Source organism: Cricetulus griseus, chromosome 2 (assembly GCF_003668045.3).
Source record: "Cricetulus griseus strain 17A/GY chromosome 2, alternate assembly CriGri-PICRH-1.0, whole genome shotgun sequence".
NCBI lineage: Eukaryota > Metazoa > Chordata > Mammalia > Rodentia > Cricetidae > Cricetulus > Cricetulus griseus.
The window spans coordinates 83,640,292-83,659,313 of NC_048595.1; the positions used below are offsets into that span (position 1 = coordinate 83,640,292).

A 19,022-nucleotide genomic window follows, 5' to 3' on the forward strand; every position below is an offset into this window, starting at 1 on the left:
GTGCTGGGATTAAAGGGGTGCACAACCAACGTCTGGCTTCTCTCACATTTTTTAATTTAAGGTTTATGTATCCATACATCTTGTAATGCGTTTTCTTGTTTGTCATACACTGATGTCTCCTTTTTAAAAATTCAGTATATATTAAAAATATCCAGTTCTTGATGGTTTTGGTAGTTTCACTTGTAGAAGGAAGTGAACCCTGATGTGTAGAAGGAAGAGTTGTATGAGGTTGAGACCAGTGTGTACTTCAGTGTGAGTATCTTTTAATGTAAATGTCCTTTTTGTTTTGTTTTAACAAAGGTCGTATATTTGTGTGTGTGTGTGTGTGTGTGTGTGTGTGTGTGTGTGTGTGTGTACGTGTGTGTACAGGTATGTGTATGTGCAGTTGAGATCAGAAGTGTTTGTCAGGTCTCTGGAGCTGGATTTATAGATAGTTGTCAGTCACTTAATGTGGGTGTTGATGCAAGTGTTACAGCTCTGGAGGGAAAGGGACCCTGAGTATCAGAAGTCAGGTAATTCCTACAGCTGTGAAAGGGTGGTATCCTGGATACCTGCAGATGTGAGGAGACAAGTACCCTGACTTTTGAGAAGTACGGGTATACCTTAAGTTGTGAAGGGGAGGAATCCCGGATACCTACAGCTCTGAAGAGAAAGGTATACTGACTCTCAGTCAGGCTATACCTGAATCTGGGTTCCAGTGGTTGATGGTCTCCTCACAGGACGTGCAATCATGCTCCATTTAAGAGAGAGCCCTTACAGCTGAGCTCTGCTCCACTCCCATAAGTGAGGACACCCAGCAGAGGTGTTCATTTCTTCTTAGTTCCAGCCCAAGTTATTACTTTTCTGCTTCACCTTGCTAAGGGGGAAACCCTGCAGAAATGGAACAGTCTGCTCTGGCTCCAGCAAAAAGTTGTTACTTCTGCTCCACTTCCCTAAGGAAGTTTCACAGCAGAGGTGTCCTTTGTTTCTCTGCTCTGCCCCACTACGGAGTTTCCCATCAGAGATTCTGCTCCCTTCCAGTGAAAGAAGGTCTTTACCCAAAATTCTTTCAAGAGATTTATTGGGAAGGAGGAATCCAGGAAAGTGGATGCCTCTCCCAGCGTGTAAAAGGGCAACTGAACATGCATAGGGCTTACATAGGGCTTCTTAGGGAGAGAGTTTTTCCAGGGAGATTTTCAGTGAGGGCATCGGTCAGATTTCAATCCCCTGAGCTTGACAAGTTTAGAAATTGGCTAGGTTTCCTGCTCAGGGATTGGTTGGTTTCATGCTCAGTTCATCAGGGGCCAAGTGTGTTTCTTTCGCTGGCTCTGGTTTCAAGGTCAGGGTGGGTTTCTTTGGCTGGTCCCTTTACCCTATAGTTGGAAACCAAACTGAAGTCTTCTGCAGGAGAAGCACGTGCTCTTAGCTGCTGAGCTACCTCTCCAGCCCATTCCCCCAGCCAGCTTTTCTTAGCGTCTCTAGCAACAGAGGCATTTCACATACACCACACGGGCAGCCACCTGAGAAGTTCTTTTTAGAGATCTCCCACTCAGGCAAAACCAAGATTCATAGTTGTGATGGAGAAATATTTCAGGGGGAGTCAAATGTGAAATGAAGCTGGATTTATATAAACTGTAAAAAGTGCTCCAGTGAAAGTAAAGTGGAGCACCTAGACAAGTGTGGAGAGAGTGTCAAGTATCTTTACGAAGGGTAACTAAGACATCTTGATAGTTCTTGTTACATCTGTAAAGGTTGCTAAGCAGCAGCCACCCCTGATTTACAAGGCTTCTTATAGTGTATACAGTATGTACCAAAGCTTTTTTTGTGATATTTTTTATTTAAAATAGAAACAAGCCAAAAAAAATAAAAAATAAAAAATAAAAAAGGGCTGGAGAGATGGCTCAGCGGTTAAGAGCACTGACTGCTCTTCCAGAGGTCCTGAGTTCAATTTCCGGCAACCACATGGTGGCTCACAACCACCTTTGAATGAGATCTGGTGCCCTCTGCTGGCATGAAGGCAGAAGACTGTATGCATAATAAATAAAATCTTTAAAAAAGAGAAAGAAACAAGCCTGTTTTACATGTCAATCTCAGTTCCCTCTCCCTCCCCTCCTCCCCTCTCCCCCCAACCTCCTTACCCATTCCCTTTCTGGTCCCCAGGGAGGGTGAGGTCTTCCACGGTGGACCTTCAAAGTCTATCATATCATTTGGAGCAGGACCTAGACCCTCCCCCGTGTGTCTAGGCTGAGAGAGTATCCCTCTATGCGGAATGGGCTCCCAAAGTCCGTTTGTATACTAGGGATAAATAATGATCCACTACCAGAGGCCCCATAGATTGCCCAGACCTCCTAACAGACACCCACGTTCAGGGGGTCTGGATCAGTCCTATGCTGGTTTCCCAGATGTCAGTCTGAGGTCCATGAGCTCCCCCTTGTTCAGGTCAGCTGTTTCTGTGGGTTTCTCCAGCCTGGTCTTGACCCCTTTGCTCATCACTCCTCCCTCTCTGCAACTGGATTCCAGGAGTTTGGCTGTGTGTGTCTGCTTCTGCTTCCATCAGCTACTGGATGAAGGCTCTAGGATGGCATATAAGGTAGCCATCAATCTCATTATCAGAGAAGGGCATTTAAGGTAGCCTCTCCACTATTGCTTACATTGTTAGTTGGAGTCATCCTTGTAGATCTCTGGAATTCTCCTAGTGCCAAATTTCTCTTTAAACTTACAATGACTCCCTCTATTATGGTATCTCTTTTCTTGCTGTCCTCTATTCTTCCCATGACTCAATCTTCCTGATCCCTCATGTCCTCCTCTTCTCCCCTTCTCTTTCTCCTGACTGCCTCTCCTCTCCCGTTTATGCCCCTAATTAGCTCAGGAGATCTTGTCCTTTTCCCCTTCTCCAAGGGGCCATGTTTGTCTCTCTTAGGGTCCTCCTTCTTTCCTAGCTTCTCTGTAGGTGTGGCTTGTAGGCTGGTAATCTTTGTTCTATGTCTAAAATCCATATATGAGTGAGTTCATATTATGCTTGTCTTTTTGTGACTGGGTTAGCTCACTCAGGGTGGTTTCTTCTAGTTCCATCTGTTTGCCTGCAATTTCAAGATTCCATTTTTTTTTTCTGCTGACTAGACTAGTATCCCATTGTGTAAATGTACCACATTTTCTTTATCCATTTTTCAGTTGAGGGGCATCTAAGTTGCTTCCAGGTGATTTTGTTAATTTGCATATTCTCTTTCTGCCTTTTTTGATAAGTTTGGATAAAGATTTGTCTATCTTGTTTGTTTTCTCGATGAACCAACTCTTCATTACATTAATTCTTTGTATTGTTTTCCTAGTTCCTCCTTTATTGATTTCAGCCCTCAATTTGATTATTTCTTGGTGTCTAGTCCTCTGGGGGTGAGTTTGCTTCTTTTTGTTCTAGAGCTTTCAGTTGTGCTGTTAATTCTCCAGTGTGACTACTCTCCAGTTTCTTCATGTGGGCACTTAGTGCTATGAACTTTTCTCTTAGCATTGCCTTGAAAGTGTCCCATAAGTTTGAGAATGTTGTGTCTTCATTTTCATTGGATTCTAGGAAGTCTTTGATTTCTTTTTAAATTTCTTCCTTGACACAGGAATGGTGCAATTGCTCATTGTTCAATTTCCATGAATTTGTAGGTTTTCTGCAGTTTGTGTTGTTGAATTTTAACTTTAAAGCATGGCGGTCTGATAAGATAAGTGGGTTATTCCAATTTTTTTGTACCTATTGAGGTTTGCTATATTGCCGAGTATGTGGTTGATTTTAGAAAAGGTTCCACATTGTGCTGAGAAGAAGGTATATTCTTTTGTGTTTGGAGGGAATGTTCTATAGATCTGTTAAAACCAATTGGGCCATTACTTCTATTAGTTCCTCTGTTTCTTTGTTAAGTTTCTGTCTGGTGGTCCTGTCTAGTGGTGAGAGTGGGTGTTGAAGTCTCCCTCTGTAAGTGTGTGAGGTTTTATGTGTGATTTGAGTTTTAGTAATGTTTCTTTTACGAATGGGGATGCTTTTGTATTTGAGGCATAGATGGTCAGAATTAAGACTTCATCTTGATGGATTTCTCCTGTGATGAATATGAAATAACCTCCTTTATTTCTTTTGATTGATTTTAGTTTAAACTCTGATTTGTTAGATAGTATGATTGTTAGACCCATTTGTTTCTTGGGTTCATTTTATTGAAAAATCTTTTCCCAACCCTTAACTCTGAGGTACCATCTGTTCCTGGAAGTTGAAGTGTGTTTCTTACATGTAGCAGAAGGATGGATTCTGTCTTTGTATCCATTCTGCTAGCCTGTATCTTTTTTATAGGTAAGTTAAGAGGGATATTAATGACCATTGATTGTTCATTCTTGTTTGTTTTGGATTTGTTGTTGTTGGTGGTATTGTGTGTGGATTTCTACCCTCTTTTTCTTTTGGCTGTTGGTAAAGTGGGATTATGTATTGCCTATGTTTTTGTGGGTGCAGTTAACTTCCTCAGGTGGGAGTTTTCCTTCCAGTACTTTCTGTAGGGCTGGATTAGTGGATATGTATTGTTTAAATCTGGTTTATTGGTGGAACATCTTGTTTTCTTCATTTTTAGTGATTGAAAGCTTTGCTGTATATAGTTGTCTGGGCTGGCATCTGTGGTCTCTTAGTGTTTGTAGAATATCTATCCAGGACCTTCTGTAATTCTGATAGGTTTGCCATTAAAAATTACTTGAACTTTTTACTTTGCTGCTCTTAATATTCTTTCTTTATTCTGTATGTTTGGGTTTTGATTATTATGTGGCAAGTGGACTTTCTTTTGTGGCCCACTCTATTTGGTGTTCTGTAAGCTTCTTTTTCTTTCATTGGCATATCTTTCTTTAGGTTGGGAAAGTTTTCTTCTATGATTTTGTTGAATATGTTTTCTGCACCCTTGAGGTGGGTTTCTCCACCTTCTTCTACACCTATTATTCTTAGGTTTGGTCTTTTCATGGTGTCCCATATTTCCTGGATATTTTGGGTTAGGGATTTGTTGGACTTAAGATTTTCTTTGGTTGATAAACCTATTTCTCCTAGTGTATCTTCAACACCTGAGATTCTCTCTTCCATCTCTTGTATTCTGTTGGCTATGCTTGCACCTGTGACCCAGCTTTTCTATTTCCAGTATTCCCCCAGTTTGTGTTTTCTTTATTTTCTCTATTTCAGTTTTCAGGTCTTTGAATTATTTCCTTCATGTGTTTGTTTTTTCTTGGCTTTCTTTAAGAGATTTGTTGATTTCTTGCATTTTTTGTTTGCTTTTTCTTCCATTTCTTTAAGGGATTTTTACTATTTGAGGGCCTCTATTATTTTTATGAAGTTGTTTTTAAGGTCATTCTCTTCTGCTTCATCTGCATTGGCAGGTTCAGTGCATTGTTGGTGTAAAGTCCCTAGACTCTCGTGGTGTCATATTGGTTTTTCTCTTGTTGAATATGTTTTTAAATTGTCTTCTTCCCATCCCTTCTTCCTGGTGGGTGCAGTTCTAGTTTCTCTTCCTTTGGGTGCAAGCAGGTCCAATACTCCGATGGCTCTCCTCTTCCCGTGGTGGAGTCAGAACTAGTACCAGGATGTTGGCAGACCCTGGATGGGCTGTTCTGCTGGGATGGGTTCCCCGTGTGCAGGCCCCAAGCCTCAGGAGGCTCTGAACAGCACACCGGAAGGCTAGCAGGAAACAGGCCCGCACTTACCTCCTCCCGTGGGTGGAGGCAGGACTAGGATGCTGGCAGTCTCTGGATGGGCTGGTCTGCTGGAATGGCTTCCCTAGTGCACAGTCCCCAGGCCTCAGAAGGTGCCAGCAGGGCCCGGAAGGTGGGCCCAGAATGTACCAAAGCTTAAACAACTTTTCTCCATTAACAAAGTCATGAAAGGAATTATTAAGGTCTAGGAATATGGAGTGATGGGAGTTGAAGGTTATTCATCATTTTAGCCTTAAGTAAGCACAGTCTAACTACTATCCTGAACATCACTGATTGTGGTATTACTGGGACTCTCATCTGACCCTAAGTAAGATTAATTTATTGTTGTCTTTGGTGAGATGCCTCTCAGAGAATGCATGTCTCATCAAACCATTTGGTCCTCAGCAGAGGTGTCTAGTGTCTGAAGTCCCTTGCCTTTTGAGTGGTTTAAGCTGACCAGGTCCAAGGAGCAGAACCCCCTCCCTCTCCCAGCTCTTTTCAAGCCAGTTCACTATAATTCCTCATTTTTCTATCTTGAACCATTCCCCAACTTGGTAGAATTGAAATCTAATGCTTTGGACTCCCTGTGGATCTTCGCCTCCTATGAACCTGTGGGACCTGGAAAGAAGTGTTGGGACCCAAAAGTGATAGATTATAAAGTTTTGGGGTCCAAACCTCCACTCAATATCCAGGAGCCTGAATCTCCCATTGTCCTTCAGCTGCTGGCTAAATTACCATCAGATGGCTTGGCCTCAGTGGAGAATGCCTCCTAGCCTGCATAACAACAGACCTAACCCCTGGGTGTGCCCACACCTGTTCTGAGAGCTTGTTTACATGCCTAGGGACTGTTTAGGTACCTCTTAAATTAAAAGAATTACTTGGTATCAGCTTTATACATGATAATAGATGTCTTCTGATATTGCCCTCACTCTTGCTAAACTATTTAAATGGACTCTTCAATAAATCGTGGCTTCTTGGTATCCGCTGGGAGCCCTCCTGAGATGATATGGTGTTTCCTGTCTCATCTTTATCGTCATTGGGTAATTAGCTTCCCTAGGTCCACCCACCCCCACTCAGAATCGGACCCGGGACTGTATGGCTGGCTCTGTTCGAAGTCCCAAAGATAGCAGTCCAGTAAAAATGGTGTCCAACGTGAGGGTGAAAGCTGGGACTTCCAGCTGCTGGGGCGCAGGGGAGGACTTAACAAAAATCAGACAGGGGCCTGATGAACTATTTCAGAATTTTGCTCTCTAGACTAATGCAAGTGTCATCTATAATAATGGGAGATAGAGTCTGGACTTTTAATCATAAAGCAGCTGGCTTATGAGAATGCTAAAGCCGCCTGCCAGGCTGGGCTAAGACCTCACAGGAAGAAGGGTGACATAGATGAGTTCATTAAGGTTTGTTCAGATATTGGACCAGCTTATATTCAGGGATTAGCGATGGTGGCTGCCTTGCTAGGGACTTCATTTAAGGATATGTTATTCCTACAGAGAAAGCAAGACATAGAGAAAAAGAGGTGTGAAGCCTTCTGGAGGTTGCTTTGGATGTGGTCAAAAGGGACACCAAGTCAGATAGTGTCGTAACGGGCGGAGCAGGGAACCGGGTTTGTGCCCGAGGTATATGAGAGGAAGGCATTGGGCATACAAATGTATATCTAAGAGAGATGTCCAGTGAAGTCCCCTGCAGGGAAACTACCTAGGAGGCCCAACTAAGGCCCCAAAAGAAATCTATTGGACGATTCAGCTTCGGTTTCCTACGCTAGAAAGTCTGTTCAGGACCTCTACAGAGCCATGGTAGGAAGTGCCAGACTGGACCTCTGTTCAACAGCCAACACGGTTTTAACACCAGAAATGGGGATGTCAGTGCTGCCCACTGGTGTTTATGGTCCTTTGCCGAGTGGACTGGTTGGATTGTTGCTGGGGAGGAGTAGCACAACAATGCAGGGAAGTTTTGTTGCTCCAGGAGCGATTGATGCTGATTTTGACGGGGAAATAAAAGTTATGATTCATTCTCTGGATGGAATTTCAATGATAAGGTCAGGTCAGAGGCTTGCTCAATTGATTTTACTCCCCCAGGTAAAAACAAACAACCAGGTTAAGAGAGATAAGAGAGAAAATTCTGGGTTTGGCTCATCTGATGCTTATTGGTTGCAGGCTATCGGTCCTCAGCGCCCAGATTTATTTTGTATATAAGTGGTAGGGTCTTTTCCAGCCTTTTAGACACTGGTGCAGACAGGTCAGTTATTACAGCCTGTCAATAGCCTTCAACATGGCCAAAAACTGACAATTATGCAGTTACAAGGAAATTGGTCAGACACAGAATCCTGAGCAGAGTAGCTATGAACTTTATTGGAGAGATGATGAAGGCCATAAAGGCACATTTCAGCCATTCATTGTTCCTCATTTGCCTGTAAACTTGTGGGGCTGAGATGTTATGGCCCAGATGGGAGTGTATTTGTATAGCCCAACTACAGTTGTTACTAATCAGGTGTCTCAGCAAGGATTGTCATCGACGGGGCCAGGAAAATGAGGGGAGTGTTGATCCCACTTCAGCTGATGGGAGACCTCCCAGAGCAGGATTAGGGCATTTTTAGCGGAGGTCACTGAGAAGCCTTCACTCCATGCAGATCCCATCATATGAAAAAGTGACAAATCAGAATGGACAGATCAGTGGCCTCTAACAGAAGAAAAAATACAGGCTGCTCAGTAGTTAGTGCAGGAACAGCTGGACAGTGGTCATACTGAACCTTCTAATTCCCCATGGAACTCTCCTATTTTTGTGATTAGAAAGAAATCAGGGAAATGGAGGCTGATACAAGATTTGAGAAAAGTTAATGAAACCATGCAGTTGATGGTAGTGTTGCAGCCAGGATTACCCATTCCTGAGCTGTACCAAAAGGTACTTATAAGATTATTGTAGACTTGAAAGATTGTTTTTATAGTATTCCCCTGGCTCTTCAGGACTGTCATAAGTTTGCATTTAGCATTCCATCGGTTAATTTTAAGGAGCCTAAGAGGAGGTACCATTGGAAGATTTTTGCCCCACGACATGGCAAATGGTGCAACTTTGTGTCAGAAGTTTGTGTCTCAGGCTATACAAGTGGTTAGGGACAAATTCTCACAAGTCTATGTTGTTCATTATATGGATGATATCTTGCTTGCCCATGAGTATGAAGAGGTTTTGCTTTCAACATATGGGCAGCCGCAGCAGAGTCTTGCCAGAGCAGGCTTAGTGATTGCTCCTAAAAAGGTACAAAGACAGCCACCTTTTCAGTATTTGGGTCATATGTTATATCCTAAAGAGATTAGACCTCAAAAATTAGAAATTAGAAAAGATAGCTTGTGGTCTTTGAATGATTTTCAGAAATTGATAGGGAGTATTCAATGATTACATCCTTTTCTAGGAGCGCCTACTGGTGATTTGAAACCTCTGAGTGATATTTTAAAGGGAGAGAGTGATCCCAATTCACCTAGACAGTTAACAGAAAAAGGTAGACTGTAGGGAGCTGCAGAATACCGCACCCAAAAGATGGCGCCGGTTTCCGCCCTCTGCCAGCCCGACGGCGAGTGCTCTCTGTGGTAAACAACTCCAAATTTGGTAAAGGTCATGTATCCTCTTAATTCTGCTTGGAGACAACCTATCCTGGCGCGCCACGTAGGGTTAGGTGATTGGTAGATGTAGACTATATCAGGCCCCGTCTCCCTCGGCCCGGGGCCGCCGCCGACATTATACACTGTAAAAGCAAAGAGGTTCCCGATTAAACTGTGTTGAAGAAGATTCCTCGGTGTGGCGTCTTTCTTGCTGGTCAAGGGTGGACGCTGCAAGTGGTGGCCCGTACGGGGAATCAGAACTTCTCACAGTCGGGGCGGTGCTGGTAAGTTCCCAAGGTAAGTGGAACTGTAAAGTCCGCGGTGAATGCGGAGATAGGTCTCCGGTAAAGGAGCACCAAGGTCCTCGGGAAAGAGGAGATAGGTCTCCAGTAAAGGAGTACCAAAGCCCTCGGTAAAGAGGCAATAAGGTCTCCGGTGAGGAGCAATAAGGTCTCCGGTGAGGAGCAACAAAGTTCCGGGATTCGGACAAAGCAGAGGTAACCAAAAGTGAAAGTATGGGAACTACAACATGGCAACCAATTTTCATTGCTCTTCAAGAGCTGTTACGGTCTAAGGGATTGAAATGAAAGAAAAGTACTTTAGAGAGATTTATCCAAGAGGTTATTGTGGTAGCCCCCTGGTTTGCTGATTCCAGTAATTTAACCACCAGTTGCTGGGACAAGCTTGGAAAATATCTAGATTTTGCCTGGGCACAGGGAACGATGAAGCCAGGGACCAGGCCTATTTGGAAAATGGTTCGCAGCTGTCTAGAGGATCAAAGATGCTGCAAGGCTGTAGAAAAGGGGCAGGAGACGTTAGAACAGCTGAAGGAAATAAATAGATGCAAGTCATGGGGCCTGTGCAGCATGGTTTACCGTTGCTGTCAGCCCTACCCAATCATGAAGAACCTGATTTGTGATGTGTGCAGGATAGTGTTACTTTACCTTCTGTTCTCCATACCATTATATGAGTGGGTGGTTTTACTCCAGGGTATGGCCAATAGCCCCACTATGTGTCAGCTTTTTGTGTGTCATGCTATTGCTCCTATTAGAGAGAAGTACCCTGCTGTGAGATGTGTCCACTATATGGATGACATTCTGTTAACTAGTAAGGAGTTGAAATTGCTGCACTTAGCATATGGAGATTGCCTTGGATATCCAATCTATCCTTAATGCTCAATTGAAAGGTCATTATGGTTTTGAATCAATGCATTGATCTAGTACAGGAACAATTGGATACTTTATGGCAACTGGCACAGTTGGGATGTGAATGGAGAATGCCTGGTTTGTGTGTAACAGCTGTTTCCTATCAGAATTATTCCTTAGCAGCAAACATGTCTAAACAACCTTCACAGTATCTTCTAGGCAACTGGTCTGGGGATTTTGACAAGCTGATGCAGGAGCTGAGACTCTCCATAGTGCGGTTGCGGAAGGACTGTCTGCGTGGATCACTCAAGCCATGAATCATCTGAAAGAGTGGGCAGGAATGGGTGCCCTGGGAGGAATGCTTATCCTAGTTAGTTTCATAGCGTTATGGTGTATCTGCAGGATGAGGGTCACACAGCAGAGAAGTAATACCATGATTGCACAAGCCTTTAGTTTAGTTAAGGAATGGGCTGGAGTAGGGGTTATGTTTTCCATGATGCTGTTAGCCATTTTTGTTTGCCTGTGGTGCCTATGCAGGATCAGGAAGTCGCAAAAATCCCAAGCTGCTATGTTGGTACAGGCCTTTGCTGCTGTGGAAGCAGGACAGTCCCCTCAAGCATGGTTATCCATGCTGACAGACAAATAGATGTCTGTCTCGCCCTTGCTGAGTGAGTGATGCGTATCTGAATCAGTCATGCTCAATGACGGGCACCTACCCTCTTGCTGAGCAAATAAGCATACATGTGTTCCCTTCAACCTAAGACATGAGCCTGTGAGGGCGACACAGTGACTCTTTGACGGGTAAGATAGGGACACTGGGGTTGAACCTAAGACAGAGATGACTGGAATCTGACAACAGATAGATACTGCTACTCCTATAATATTAAAACAAAAAGGTAGACTGTAGGGAGCTGCAGAATACCGCACCCAAAAGATGGCGCCGGTTTCCGCCCTCCGCCAGCCCGACGGCGAGCGCTCTCTGTGGTAAACAACTCCAAATTTGGTAAAGGTCATGTATCCTCTTAATTCTGCTTGGAGACAACCTATCCTGGCGCGCCACGTAGGGTTAGGTGATTGGTAGATGTAGACTATATCAGGCCCCGTCTCCCTCGGCCCGGGGCCGCCGCCGCCATTATACACTGTACAAAGCAAAGAGGTTCCCGATTAAACTGTGTTGAAGAAGATTCCTCGGTGTGGCGTCTTTCTTGCTGGTCAAGGGTGGACGCCGCAGTAGGCAAGTCCTGTGCTCGCTTCGGCAGCACATATACTAAAATTGGAACGATACAGAGAAGATTAGCATGGTCCCTGCACAAGGATGACATGCAAATTCGTGAATGGTTCCATAGTTTTTAAGGAAAAGTGCAAGTAGGATGTAACAAGTCTTAATTAGCCACGCTTTCTTTAGACCTCAGCACCTATCAACAGTGGGGACCCCCCCCCCCATGCTGGAATGATTCCACTTCAGAGGACACCCAGAGCTACCATCTGGTATCTGCCAGTTTCCAACTGACTCTACCCAGCATCTCCCTCTCCTCATCCCATAATTCATGACATCAAAACATGGCTTTTCCCTTGAGACTCAGGAGGGTCAAAGCAACAGCTTTGGCTTTTTTCTCTTTTTCCCCCCCTCTCCCCGCCCAAGGGTTGAAGGAAGGGATCCATCCTTACTGTTCAGAGGCACCACCTCCCTCCCCTAAGTCAGGCTGAGAAGGAACCAGCCAGCTCTTAACCTCCTCCTGATTATTTTTCTTTCCCACCCATTTATTTTTTGTTTCCCTTCGACCTCCCCCCAACACCTCTGAAGCCATTTTATGAACTGTCATGTGCCACCTGAGCCTCCAGTAAAAACAAAAGCAGGCAAAAATAAAGGTAGACAAGTCCTTCTGCAATTAGAGGATGCGATTCTACATCAACAGATATGTTATATTGACTATGAAAAACCATGGAAAGCTTATGTGCGCCCCACAAAGCATAGTACGACTTCTGTTCTGTGGCAGGGGGGACCATTACTGTGGGTGCACCTACCTGTCTCACCAGCCAAAGTATTAAATCGTTAATTTGAATCAGTAGCCTGTATGTTGCAGAATGCCATGTGGAATCTAGGAGGTATTTTGGCAGAGAACCAAGTATGATACATGTCCCTTATACCAAGCAACAGGTTGATTGGTTGTTTCAGAACAGTGATTCATTGGCAATTGCCTTTGCTCAGTTTTCAGGGAAAATTGATAATCAGTTTCTAGCTCATAGGCTGTTGCAATTTACATTTATATTCTCCAAAATTGTAAAAAGCAGTCCTGTAAAAAAATGCTATGTTAGTTTTTACTGATGGCTCCTCTAATGGGAGAGCAGCTTATGTTATTGACGGAAAGAAATACGTGGAGCAGACAATTCTGGCTTCAGCTCAAATAGTTGAGTTAAGAGCTGTTGCAGTGATCTTTCAGCTCCTAGTAAATGATTCAGTCAATTTATACACTGACAGTCACTATGTCTTTAAGGCTCTTTAGGTGATAGAGACAGTTTTGTGCATAGGAACCAGTAATAATCAGGTTAGAATATTATTTGAGCAAATTCAAAATGCAAAATTGCCATGTTGTGTGGGTCTCAAAAGAGCCCACTCAAACCTTCCTGGCCCACTGGCTGAAGGGAACGAATCTGCAGATAAATTAACAAAACTGGTTGCTTTGTCCAAGGTAGAGAGAACCCAGCAGTCTCATAACTTTAATCATCAAAATAGCAGAAGTCTAAGAAAGCAGTTTGGCTTAACTAGAGAGATTGCTTGCCAAATCATCAAACAGTTTGAGGTGTGCCCGCAGTATCTACCTGTGGCTAATTTAGGAGTGAACCCTAAGAGGTTTACTTCCCAAAAATCTATGGCAAATGGATGTTACTCATATTGCAGAGTTTGGCAAGTTAAAATATGTACACGTGGCAATTGACACATATTCAAGTTTCTTGATGGCCACTCCACAAACAGGAGAAGCCACCAAACATGTTATAAGTCACTGTTTAAAATGTTTTGCTTACATGGGAGTTCCAAAAGTATTAAAAATAGACAGTGGATCTGTATATACTAGTAAAGCATTCCAACAATTTTGTGCTCAATGGAAAATTGATCACAAAACAGGTATTCCTTATAATACCCAAGGACAAGGGATTGTGGAGCATGCTCATGGCTCCTTAAAAAACATAACTTCTGCCAAGCGTTGGTGGTGCATGCCTTTAATCCCAGCACTCGGGAGGCAGAGGCGGGTGGATCTCTGTGAGTTTGAGGCCACCCTGGTCTCCAGTGCGAGTGCCAGAATAGGCTCCAAAGCTACACAGAGAAACCCTGTCTCGAAAAAACAAACAAACAAACAAAAAACAAAAAAACAAAAACATAACTTCTAAAGATAAAAAAGGAGGAGCTGTGTTCCCAGTCCCCACATGAAGCATTAAATCATTTACTCTTCATTTTAAATATTTTAATTGTAGATGCCAGTGAGCAATCTGCTGCAGACAGATTCTGGCATGACAGAACTGGAACAAATTTCTCTCAGGTCAAATGGAGAGATCCATGCACCAGACAAAGGTGGAGACAAGACCCTGTAATAATCTGGGGTCAAGGGCATGTTTGTGTTTTCTCAAAGGAGGAGAACGAGGCATGTTGGCTGCTGGAATGATTGGTGAGATGCGTGGAGCAGAGAAAAACCAGACCTTAGACCTTGGGAGACTGTCTGAACCAGCTGGAGTGAAACCCGATGAACCGGTGTTCCTGATCCTTGATGCCATCTGATCTACAGCCAGAGGAGGAAAGGGGACACCCAGTTCCAGAGTTCCAGTTTCTTGACAGTCCAGCTACATCCACCTCCCCAGACCTGTAAGTTCTCATCCCGGAGCCGACAAAGAACCAGATGACAAACAGCTTGCCTTTTGCCACAACGTGAGACACAGAACTGTTTTGCCCATTTTTCCCACTGGGGAAAAAATGACCCATTTAGAACAATTTGACACCAGTATAGACTATGATTAGTAACAAAAGCCCCTTCTCAATGTTTGAATGAGACATGGACAAGGTCCGTGATATTGGAAACCTGATTTCAGAATTTTACAACCAGCAGAACATTGGACTTTAGACAAAAAGAAAAAGATTCACAGGACATTGAACTCTAGACAGGGAAAAGGTTTAGAATTTTGGAATTTTTCCCACTCCACAAATCGTGAGAACATTTTATTGTCTTTTGATTGCATTGTAACTTACCCTAATGTATGTTCATACTGAAATTGTTAATGTTCGTAACCTTTGCTGTATGTGCTATGCAAATGTTTATGGAAACAAGAAGTCAGAGTTCATTCTAGCAGGAATATAACATGTAACTTACAAGCCTTAGGGCAAAAGTGTGTTTAGAAGGACAAACTTAGGCATGGGAGACATTCCCATACCTGTTTTAAAAGGCCATTTTAACTCTGTTCATTCCCGTTCCCCTTTTTGCAAGAGATCGTTTTCAGCCATGAGAGCATAGATGTTGCTTCCTGGTGAGCTTCCAGGTTCAAAAGCATATGGCATTGGACCATGCCCCATCCCCCTTAACGTTCTTTGTTACAGAGACTGGTTAGTCACAGATGGAAAGGTTTTTCTTGCCTCCAGGGAACCTAAGACAGAACATGCATGACAGAATGCGTGATTCGATGATGGGCACCTCTGGTAGGTTGAAGAAAGCCACTTAAGCCAGGCACAGTCATCTGTCCTGTTGCAGAAGCATGGGTTTATTTTTATTAATTTAAGAGGGGGGAATTGTCGGGGCCAAAAATTATTGATTATATAGATCTGGGGTCCAAACCTCCCCTCAATTTCCAGGAGCCTGAATCTCCCATTGTCTTTCAGATGCCAGCTAAATTACCATCAGATGGCTTGGTCTTAGTGGAGAATGTCTCCTAGTTTGCAGAACAACAGAGGTAGGCCCCACACCTGTTCTGAGAGCTTGTTTATGTGCCTAGGGACTGTTTAGGTATGCTGCTAGGATTAGAAGAATTTTTTTGATATCAGCTTTATATATAATAGTAGATGTCTTCTGCAATCACCCCCACTGTTGGAAAGCTATTTAAGAGGATGCTTGAATAAACCAGAGACTCCAGTTTCCAGCATGGACTGGGAGCCCTCCTGAAATGACAAGATGCCCGTGTCTCGTCTTTATGGCCATTGGGTAGCTAAGAGTTTCCCGGTCCAGCACTCCCCGACTCATGGATGGACCTGGGACCATTCGACTGGCTCCAATCACAGCCCCAAAGACATTAGTCTGGAATAGATAGCCTCTATAGCATGAGACTGATACAAGCTGGGCCCCAGCAGGCTTTGAACTACTTTTGTAAGACTGCCGCCCCCCCCCCCCAAGCTCAGGCCTCCAGGATCTCAGCCCAGGACCTCGGCCACCCCAATCACCAGGTGGAGTCAAAAGCTTGATGCAAACTGCACGAGGCTTTATTATAGTTGTTTAACGAGCTAACTCCACATTAGCTCAGGTCTTTCATCCACCCACCGTGGCGGATGGCTAGGAAAGACAGCTCGAAGTGTCTGCATAGGGATCTTATAGGGCAGCATAAGGGGTAAGCACAGGCTCAGGATTGGTGTGCCTCCAGGCTTGGAGGGTTTGCCCTGTGTTGATTGGTCAACTGGTTGTTATGGCCCATAGGCCTGCCCAGGGTGGTTGTTATGCTCTGTGTGTCATTGCTGTGCACTTGTCCGTAAAGCATACCCAGAGCCGTAAAGCATAGCACCACCAGCTAACTTCTGATTGGTTCCTTGCCACGAGGCAGGCATCAACCTCCTAGTGACTAAGGCAAGGTCAGACAAGCACGCGTTCGGCTGTTATGGCTGCCAAAATGGGAGCTGGTCACTTCACTTTAATTTCCTGATTTATATCCTGCCTTACCTGACTTGTTTGCATCAGTGTAGAATGTAGGGACTCCAGAGATTGGTGTTTTTCTTACAATTCATGGAGGGATCTAAATTGTTTTATGAATTTGATTCTCTAACTTTTGGGATAATTGTTGCTAAATGTTCCCAAAAATTTACTGCAAGCACTTTGCCAATATTCGTTATCTTTCCATAAGGAGGAAATTTCCTCACTAATTAAAGGTACTATAAGTTTTGCTGGGCCCCTTCTTGTCAGTTGACAAAGTCTTAATTTACCTTTTAAAGTCAAATCAGAGATTTTTTTTACATATGTTTTTAGTTTTTTATTCTGTTTATGTGGTAGAACTATCCATTCTAATATGACATCTTCCTTCTGCATCAACATCCCTTGAAGGGTATTCTCTAGATGGTATATAACCAGAATACAGTCTAGGTTTGAATCCACATGGTCCACTTGTACTTCTAGTATTCTCTTTTCTACACATTCCAATTTTTTTTTCAGCTTCAGCTGATAACATTCGTGGACTATTTAAGTCCTTGTCCCCTTTTTGGGCCATTTTTAAGTTTTTCAAATCATGCCCTTCTACTCCAATAATAGCCTGTAGTTGAGAAATCTCTCCTAGTAATTTTTGAAGATCATTACGAGTCTGCTAACGATCTCTCCTGATTAGTACTTTTTGTGGTCTAATTTTTGTAGACCTATTTTATATCCTAAATAATTGATAGAATCTCCTCTTTGTATTTTTTCAGTGGCAACTGTAATCCCCAGCGAGGTAAAACTTCCTTACTTCCTCAAACATTTTAAAAATGTTTCAAAAACTCAAAAAATAGTCTAAGACAAAACAAAAGGCAAAATGATGCCTTCTTACCTATTTTAAGACAAAATGTGAAGGGCCTTAGAGGAAAATAGTCCATTTATTTTCTGGTGGGGCATCAAGTGCTTCACACATGTGGTTGAGTGGAATCAGTACTGCTGCCATAGCAACTGGGAGAGCACACACCATTCCTTAGACCTGTGTTGTCAGAGTGAGTAATGTCATACTGATCTAGTCATCAGGGTGTGAATACTTGGCTAATAGAAAAAGACATGGTTGGGCCATAGTGGGTGCACTGAGTGGTGTTTCTGGTTGTCTCTGGCCTGGGGTCCAGAATGCCATTCTATCCCGGCAGCTCTGAAGCTTTGAAGCAGGGTTCCTCTACAGGGTTCCCTGTGTTTGCAGGCGGTCACGGTACAACTGCAGGAGGCAAATAAGCAGTACCTTCTCAGAGCAAGCCCAGCCCTCACCATTCATTAACGTTTTTATGTGTGATGTCTTGGGTCTTTAATTGTGTACCCCTGAAGGGAATGTTTAAGGGGATCTGAAGTTTGTGTTGTGGGAAAAAAGTAAAGAATTAAAATTCATCAGTGTGAATCCATATTAGAAGCCACACTGGATTTTAAAACTTCAGGAAGCCTGATTTTCCCTGGAGCTGTTCACTGTACTTTAAATAAAAGGATTTATTTCCAAAGAATGAGGTTCAAATAAAGGCAATGATAGCTTTGTACTGATGAATGACAAGGGACATTCTACACATTCAATCACATCTTATTAACTGCCACAAATTTTAGGAACAAATGAGAAACTGTCTCATGATTATGTGTATGATAATTATTTTACAACTATTATATCATCTTTTAAGATTAAAAATTAGAAAGGAAATGTCAATAAAAAAGAGTGTACCCTCCTAAGCTGGACGGCTTTGTTTTGTAAACGTCATAAATTTGGGGAGTGGAAGCCTCCATTGAGGACCTGACTCAATCAGATCAGCCTGGGGGCAAGTTTGTGCTGGGCCTTTTCTTGATGGATGATTGATGTGCTCCAATCCCACTATGGACAATACCAGCCCTGGGAAGGTGGTTCCGCAGTGGGTAGCAAAGGTAGTTGAGCAAGTAATGAGGGAAGACTCAGTAAGAAGCACTTCTCTGTGTCTCTGCTTCAGTTCTTGCTTCCAGGTTCCTATCCTGCTTGAGTTCCTTCCTTGGCTTCCCTCATGAAGGGATGTAATCAGGATGTGTATGACAAAACCCCTTCCTCCCAAGTTGCTTTGGGTCATTGTTTATCACAGTAGTAGAAAACCAAATTAGGACACTTCCTGATTAACCAGCCTTGCTGGCTAGTCTTATGTCAACTTGAAAGGAGGGAACTCCAGTTGAGAAAATGCCTTCATGAGATCTGGCTGTGGGGCATTTTCTTAATTAGTGATTGATGGGGGCGGGGAAACCCAGCCCATTGTGAGTGGTGTCATCCCTGGGCTGGTGGTCCTGGGTTCTATAAGAAAGCAGGTTGAGCAAGCCAGGGAAAGCAAACCAGTAAGCAGCACTCTCCATGGCCTCTGCATCAGCTCCTGACTCCAGGATCCTGCCCTGCTTGAGTTCCTGTCTTCCTTTGATGATGAACTGGCAGCATAAACCAAATAAACCCTTTCCTCCCCAGTTGATTTGGACAGTGTTTCATCACAACAATAGAAACCCTAACCAAGACACCAGACAATGAAGAAACGGAGGAAGAGGCTTGCATAATGATGATTAAAACAAAAACAAAAAACTGTTCTCTGCAGCCAGTATGCATACCTGTCATTCTAGACTGACACTGGACTTCGTAAGGTCATTAAATGAACTCCCTCACTTAAACTAAAAATAACAACAACAACAAAAAAAACCAAAAACAACAACAAAAAAGCCAATCAAGCTTT

At 43.4% G+C, this 19,022-nt stretch overlaps 1 non-coding gene across 1 annotated transcript; it reads left to right on the forward strand.

Annotated features, from left to right (window-relative positions):
- Positions 1-11,642: 11,642 nt before the first annotated feature.
- LOC113833988 lies at positions 11,643-11,749 on the forward strand. Its single transcript, XR_003482219.1, has one exon. It is a non-coding gene; the product is annotated as a U6 spliceosomal RNA (small nuclear RNA).
- The last annotated feature ends 7,273 nt before the right edge of the window (positions 11,750-19,022 follow it).